This window comes from Cupressus sempervirens, chromosome 3 (assembly GCF_028749045.1).
Source record: "Cupressus sempervirens isolate cs-2001-9-10 chromosome 3, ASM2874904v1, whole genome shotgun sequence".
Lineage (NCBI taxonomy): Eukaryota > Viridiplantae > Streptophyta > Pinopsida > Cupressales > Cupressaceae > Cupressus > Cupressus sempervirens.
In genome coordinates this window covers 8,499,435-8,508,366 of record NC_143120.1, presented here as the reverse complement: position 1 = coordinate 8,508,366, position 8,932 = coordinate 8,499,435, and the positions used below count along the sequence as shown (strand labels likewise).

Below are 8,932 nucleotides of genomic sequence, written 5' to 3'. Positions count from 1 at the left end.
AGATAATACTTGTATAATCAGTGTGATGGGATAAGATAGAGGCCATTTCAAGAGCACCAGACACGCTTCACAGGAAACAGACAAAACAGAATAAATATGTTTTTGGCTCAAATTCATGCACCGCCCCCCACATACTCCTTATGGAATAACTATAAGTATAAGTGGAAAAATTATCTGTCATGGCATAATCAGCAGATCTCGTCTTGCCTTATTGTGGCGAAACAACATTGGTTTTGCAACAATCAAATTGTGATTTTTTCACATTCAAAATTTGATATACTTTATATGGGGCAGTATAAATCAATCAATTGTACTTTTGTAAACTGAAAATTGTATTAAAATTATTTGGAAACTTATTTACGTTGTTTAAGATCATTAGATTTGTTAAATTTAACTGTTAATTTATTTTTGTAAGTGTTTATTATAATAATGAAAAACAGTATGTTTCTTTTTTTCTATTATTGATGTTGTGATAAAGCTTTCTTATAATGTAAGGATAACAATAGATCTAAAGTATATTTATATACTATTTTTTTGAACAAATATAAAAATTTAAATATTAATAATAAAAAATTAGAAATACTTAAATATTATTAAATAACATTGAAATTATTGGAAATTTTATTTATAAATTTATAAATAAAATAAACAACAATATCTTATAATTAATATTAATTATCATAACAATTATAATGAATATATAATATAAAAAATGAATATCAACAAATTCTATCATAAATAATATAGAATAATAATAAAAACAGGTTCAACCAAATATCTCCTCAATTAATATGATATAAAAAATTCAGATATTGATATTTAAAAAAGACAAAAATTGATGATATTATTATGGTAATACAGTTAACTCAAATCTATGGATATCGTAGCTAATCTACGGTTTGATTATGTCATCAAAAGCAAAATGAAATTCTTGTGTATTTGCTTTGAATGCCAACAAAACATGAATTGTCAATAACTTAGAGTAGAAGAATTAACTACAAAACGACATAATTACGCAGACGAAGTCATATTTGGCGGAAAGTTTACCATAATGCGTGTGAAGTATCATGGAGCGATTTGACATTAATTTATAGAGAAATTGGACGGAAAGTAATGTCTCAAACAATATTCGAGCTCAAGGGACAAATGAGGGAGGAGATAAGACTACTAAATTCCTCGTGCAAAATACTTTTTGCAGTAACAATGGCAGTCAAAAGTTGTAACAATGTTTTTCTTAAATAGTGCTACCATGCTGTAATTGAGAAGATATAATTACACAGGCAAAGTCAGATTTGACGGAAAGTTAACCTTTATGATGGAGGTAGGTTGCCTCGAATGCTCATTTTATTTGTTATTATAATAGTGAATATATATATAGAGAATATTGTTTAAAAAATAGATTTATTTTCTTGATATTATAAATAAATGAGAGTTTCTAGAATTGCTCAAGTTTATTTATTAATATTTATATCTAAGGTATTTCAACAATAAAATAGAACTTGAATTTTATAAAGGAGTTCAAATAAGAACTTCTTTTTAATAATAATTCATCAATAAGTAAATTTAACAGTAAATCAATACATGACAAGAAGTGAAACTAACATTAGTCCAACAACTATCATTCCAAGACAATAAATTAATATATGACAATAAGTGAGACAAGCAATAATCCAACAACTAACATTGAAAGACAATAGTAATGTCCATGTTTAGATTATAGTCAACCCCAATCTAGGATTCTTCACCCAACCTCCATTGGATAGTGAACATTCAGCGAAATTGAAGGATCTTTATCCCTCTTCTAAACCATGTTACACTATACCTCATTGTTCCAATCAATACTATGGGGGTTTGAAGGAAGAGGGACAACAATAACACCTTCGTTTAGAGTTGTTGAATAAAAAATAGAAAATTTAGTTGTATTTAGAGTAGAGAGAGTCTATATTTCCAACCATCTTTGAAACATGCTACAATTGCACATGGGGTAACTTGTCTATAAGAAAAAAGAAAGAAATAATTAGGAAGCGGACAATGTCCTACCAAAAAGCCACACAATTGTTTGTATGCTCATAATAAGAGCAATTTGAAGCCAAGCGTTAAGTACCAAAGCATCAACTAAAAGAAAAATCTTTAAAGTCCAAAGGCTGAACCAAAAGATGATCTCCTACTTGAAATTTGCTATCATCTAGAATGTGAGCAAAGATTGTCTTAAAAAAGACCAAGGTAGTGAAACCCATCAACAAATGAACAACTACCTTGGGAATAGTCTCAAATTGTAGATAAAGAACTTGTCAAGAAAGAAAAAGAGAGTTAGAATCATGATCATTGATCATGAAAGTAAAAGAGGTCCAATATTCTTTGAAGAAGCCAAAATGGTATTATCATGCTTAGAAGAAGAATGTTTTGAAGAAAGTCTCTAGTACCCAAATATTAACTTCAGAAAAAACCTTCAAATCAAAAAATTGAACTAAAAAATGATCTACTTCAAAAATGCTGTCCATTAGAATATGAAAAAAGATTGTACAAAAACCTATATATAAATTAGTCGATATATAGAAAGATTGAATTTTTTCAACTTTAATATAATTACATAGACTACATTTCATATGGAAGATTAAAATTAGAATTAATACTATGATCTGAATTAAGAATCAAAATTATGACCAAAATAATTATAATCAACATTAAAATTTACAAAATATTCATTCCCATTAATCAATACTATTCTACCACATTACTAATTGCTTTATAAATAACTGAAATAAAAAAAATAATAAATAGAAATATTCAAATAAACATCATATAAAAGATTCAAAATAAAATTGAAAATCAGACACCATGGTTTGAACATAAAAGAATGCTGTCGCACATGCTAACTGTATCATGAATCACCACTCACCTATAACTAACCAAATCAAAGATTACAATACGGAAACTCCAAAACAGAGATATTTCTATCCTCGCATCAATCAAAGGACACAAAAGCCACCTGTTCAAACAATAGATTCCCTTAAAAAAGATAAGAGTTCCAGCTAAATATTGATTTTTTTCACTAACTTTGTATGGAATAATACTTTATTGATCAACAAAGAGCCAACCATACAATAAATGATATGAGTTACAGTTCATATTATTAATTTTTAAATTTGATTATATTTTCTATTTTATATGATATAATACTTATTGAAATGGAGAAAAGAAGATAAAATTTCAATTTAGATTATATTTAAGTTTATGATTTTTGTGTTACAGAATACTTGAAAACTAAGAATGCTATTGGTCCAATAAAATTTAATAGAGATTAAAATAGTAAAATTGATAAAAACATCATCTATATGTAATGTAAGATAATTTATTCTCATAAAATAAACTCTAATAAATTCTTATAAAAGACTATTCATAAAATATAAATGAATTGATCTATCGAAAAATTAATAATGTAATTCAGATAATATTATAATAATACTATCTGACTGTAGGAAAAAAAAACTGCTATATATTTATCACTTAGTAAAACAACCCACTTGGTATGCTTCCCAATTGAACTTAGTGAGAACCAATTGAACCCTAACCCAATTGTAGGTTTAATATCTTCAATAAATCATAAGCATCCATTAAATATTTGTCATCAACTATGGATATCTCATGAAAGTTTAATATACTTTAGAGTCACAGTGACCTCAGACGGCTAATGAGAGGGAGAGAGGCATGGTATGATGGCATGGAAAGATGTGATTGACACACTTGCTGAGGTGAAGAGGGAAAGATTGATTCCGGAGAAAACACGAAGCCTCTTCCCAACAATACCAATATTATTATTATTATTATTATTTTATTTTCACGACCCTGTCTCTCTCACTTGAATAAAACTTTCTATAAATAGCACCTCTCTATTGGTACCAAATCATAAATCATGCACAAGCTTATGTGGGCATTTGGCTGCCCAAGTCCCTTTCTTTCCTTCTCCTACCCAATCTGATTCTGACAATTTTTTGCTATTAAATCTTGATGCGGGTAATAGACTTATAAGCTGCCGCTTCTATCAACAATTTTCCAGTCGTTGGTTCATTCATTCATGTGGGCGCTGCTTCTATCAACAATATTGAATTGTTTCATTCATTCATGTGGGTTTTGGCATGAAGAACCTTACCAGATAATGGAGCCAAGGATGACTTGCCGACATTTACTGTGAATTTGTATGCCATGTCTATGTATTCATGTTTATAATGGTGGGCAAGTTGTCCTTGGCTATTTGATCTGCTTGGATTCTCATGCCAGGGCTCATGTGATAATCCACTACAGGAAAAATATGTATCGATATGTGAAAGTCATTTCAAGCTTGAGGGGATCTAAGGTCTACAATATAAATTTATATACTTTGCTTTTGGTTGTTTGAGGATTGAGAGCAAGCTAATTTAATTTACATTTTCAGTTGATTTTCAGGATGCTCTTTTGTCCTGCTCTTCATTGATTTCAGAGTGGAAAATTAATAGATTGGATACCTCAATCCATAGTATTTGAAGAATGGGTACCTTCATTCCAATGCTGGATCTGGAAAATGTGGCTACCATCTGAATCAGTAAGTTTATGCTTTCTCCCAATCTTGCATTCGTTTCATAAGAGTAGTTTGGAATGTGATGCTCTATATGAGTAGAAAAAGCCAAACAATAGATTATTGGATCAGCCATTAGGTTGATAAAAAGCAATGTGCAGCCCATAAATGCACACAGATAATCAAGACATAAATCAATTAAAGAAGTTATATAATTTAGACATATTGTGAGTTGTATATATGTGTTTGTAAAGCCTGTAATCGATTGATACAAAATAAGCTACACCACTCAAATGACTGCAGATAAACCATGGATCAATCAATTGCACCCAAAATAGTAAATAGTCATTCTGATCGTTGGACTATAGCTGTAAATACAATTTTTATCTTGCAATTTATTGTAAAAGTTTGGATTTTCATTATTTTTGTTCCTTTTTGTTTTTCTTTGGATGTTTCGATTAATGTGAACATGCAGAGAGATTTTTCGATACGTATATCTTAGGGACCTCGATATATTCAATCTTCCAAACTGTAAAATCAAATGAGTTACTGTAGATAGCTGAATAGTCCTCGTTCTGTGTGAAACGGGCAGAAAATTTTTGCGATAAAGATTTCCCTTATAAATTTTGAGTTGATTGTAAATTCCACCTCCTTTTTCTTTAATAAACTACTGTTAAACTATAAAAGTTTAGATTTAATTTAATCTCCTCAACCCGATAATTTGTTTTTCCACTCACCCCACATTATCTTCTCAAATGATTTTAAAATTTTACAACCTAGTTCAGAATTATATGAAACTAAACTATAATGATACTAAATATGTTATATTAAATAAGTCAAGTTATAAAGACACCATGGGCTCGTTGCAGTTATAGTAAAGTCAAAAAAAAAAATTTCAGTGCATAAGAGTGACCTAACAATTTCATGGAGGCTCAGGCCATTTTATATGCTGTGGAGCAGTGTTGTTTGCGGTGATGCCACAAGATTATTTGTGAGTCTGACCCCGAAGTGGTGGTGAATTTGCTTTCCTAGCAGGAGCTTGAGGATGTTAGTTGTCAGCTGACCATTGTTGTTAATCAGACTCTTCTTTGTTGTACCTTTCTCAGTTTATTAGGTTTACATTTTATTATTATTTGGTTTAGCTTCGGGGTTTGTACATTCCTTTTTCCTGTTCTCATCCTGATGATGGATCACATAGTGTGATTCGAAACATTGATGGTAAAAATCTCCACACAATCTAATCCAAAAACTGATTTACATAACTATGATGGATTGTGGAAATCTGATCGCATTAATTTACTTACATTCGTCGTGAATAGAACACAGATAAGTGTTAGCAGAAATGAATTAGCCATTAGATGATAAGTGTTAGCAGAAATGACTTAGCCATTAGATTAGTAAAGAGAAATGTACACCAAGATAAACAAGATATCAATAAATTAGAATAAGAATATTTTGTATAATTTATATTTTTATAATGTAGATTTGCACACAAATTCTGAAGTACAATTTTTATTGCAGCACTATTCTAAAAAAAGACAAAGGCTTGAATATAAAGAATTAGCATCATAAAAAAAAGCAAAAAATTAGATACACATATACTTAGACAAGTTTTATTTGCTAAGGAATAAAACTAAAAATAAAAATAAAATAAAATCCTAAATATATGCATATTTTAGCACATTCTTTATTTGCATTACAATTTAAAAACTAACTAAAATCTTTTTTTTTTTTCTCTTTCTAGCATCGATTATTAACAAATTCCACCTTGATGCTGAGTGTTCTCACAATTTGATCATCTTAAGTGTACTCACCATCCTACCCATTCATCTCAAGGTGCAACTCTTTATCACTAGAGTTTGATAGATTGACATTCTGATAGAAATCAACTAATTATTTATCAATTTCTCTCTTTCATGAGAGATCGCAAGGTTCAATCTTCTCCTCCTTTCTCTAATATAGAGAAGATGCATGACACCATTTGCCAATCACAATAAATAATCATCAACTACTTCACTGAAACATCAAAACCTTGATCCAGCACTGTCACTTTTGACATGACATTGAGGTTTGTACAACCTTTTCAACATCTTTGTCACCTTCTACCAAATGGATCCATTGATCCATCCATAATCACCCTGTATACAACTTTTTGTAGATTCATTATCAAAATCTCTATTCCAACAAGTCTACATCTTTTTCAGAAACCAAACTTTCATTCTCTTTCTTTACCTTTTTCCTTGTTTTTCTCATTGAAATAAATGATATTGTTACACAAACAAATTACCTCTGTAGGGAAAATATATCCTTTAGTCAAGTTTAACATTTAATCTTCCTATTTTCCAATAATATCCTTTTTAAACTCTTCCATAACTTATTTTCTCTTCTGCAATATGATTCAAATCAACATATCATATTTTTATGCTCCAATCTTTCCAAAAGAAAATTCAGCCCAGATAATTTCATAAACACTCTTGACATCCCATGGTCTTCATCTTGACCAATATTGACAATCAGTTCATACTAGAAAAAAACAAAAAAACTAGATATACATGTATCTAGACAAGTTTTATTTACTAAAGATAAAAACCAAAAACAAATAAAACTAAATATACATATTTCAACACATTCTTTATTTACATTAAAACTTTAAAAAACTAACTATAATCATCTATTAACATAAGTCCGTAATAGATTGATACAGAATAACCTACACCACTTACCACTTAGTTGATTACTGATAAACCATCGATCAATAAATTGATTTTATAATCATTTAAGCCCCCTTTATTCAAGATTCTTGCTAAAATAGTAGAATAGTAAACGGTCATTGTGATTGATGTACTATACATGTGAATACAATTTTTATCTTGCAATTTCAGGTTGCATTTTATTCTTAAAAATCTGGATTTGGATTTTTGCTTTCGTATTGTTCTGTTTTTGTTTTGGGCGTTTAGAATCAACGTAAACGTGCCGAGATATTCTTAGATACATAGATAATTGTGACTTTGTGACTTTGGATTTATTCAATCTCCCAAACTGTTATAATAAGTTTTAGTAGTTAGTCCCACAGTTGTAGTTTTTTTAATGAGAAATAGGAAGAGACATCTCTGCTAAAAGATTTCTTAACAGTTTGATTTCGATGTAACTTTTAACACCTTTTTCTTTAATAAACTACTATTAATAAATTATAAGACTTTAGATTTAATTCAATTTCTTTAAAGAAATTAATTTTTTCCAATATCTTCTACATTATCTTTTAGAATCTACAATTGATAATGACTTAAGTTTTGTTTTAATGAATCAGGTTGAAAAGCAAACAAATTTGCTCCAAATCATCTTTTATTTATTCATATGGGCTCTCACATGAATAGTTGAGCAAATAATGAAGCCAAGGATGACTTGCCAACATCTTGTGTATGAGATTTTGTTAATTATGAGTCACATAAAAGAATAGTGGGCAAGTTGTGCTTGGCTACCTAATTTTCTTAGTATCTTCATGTCAAATCTTATATGATACAAGACCATGTAATCTTTTCTTTGGAAGGCCAATTCATTCTAAAAAGAGGTTAGTAGAGTATTGCACTATATTTTAAAAGTATTTTTAAAATCTTATTGTATGAATACATACATTATTTGTATGGGTAAGTATCCTTTGCATAGTTAACAAAAAACTAGAATAATTTTATATTGTAATGTATTTATTTTATTTTAGTTAAATATGAATTTGATAAAGGCTAATTTTTGAAAGGGCTTACAACCTTTTACATGTATGAGTCAACAAAATATATCATATGACACGATCAAGTACTAATTAATAAACAATAAATTTGTTATTATGTAATGCATCAATGATAATGATGTAATCAACCAAGTATGCAACCCATCTAAAGAGCCAATGAGGCTTAGATAGTCCTTAGTTTTAATATGGATCTTTAATCTCCCTAAGAGTGCTAAGAAAATTTATATTGATTTGAAACATATTCTACCTAGACTTTCTTCCTTACATGATGGTCCATGAAACTTAACCTCACTACTAAGAAATAATATAATCTACATGATTCAAAAAAAATATTTTGAAAAGAGAAAAAATTGTGAGAAGAGATACAAGTAGGATAAGTATCAATTTAAAATAAAACCAAAAAAGACATCCATGATATATGAATAAAAATTTGTGGATTACATTGATACAATCATCTTGCAATGATCGAATAAACTAAAGCTCTTCTTCCAAATAGGGAATTATATTAGGGGACACCTCTCTAGACTAAATATTAGAGAGATAATTAATGAAATGATGTGTCCAATAGCCTCCTAATATCATGAAATAAACCTCAAAATTAAACCTTCTATATATAGGCCATGCATGAGGTTACCTAT

General features: G+C 29.1%; 1 long non-coding RNA gene across 1 annotated transcript; it reads left to right on the top strand.

Moving 5' to 3' along the window:
• Window positions 1-3,933: 3,933 nt before the first annotated feature.
• Window positions 3,934-8,162, top strand: LOC149564459 (uncharacterized). The gene is made up of 3 exons (XR_016361434.1): window positions 3,934-4,354; window positions 4,433-4,579; window positions 7,860-8,162. It is a non-coding gene; the product is annotated as an uncharacterized LOC149564459 (long non-coding RNA).
• Window positions 8,163-8,932: the final 770 nt, after the last annotated feature.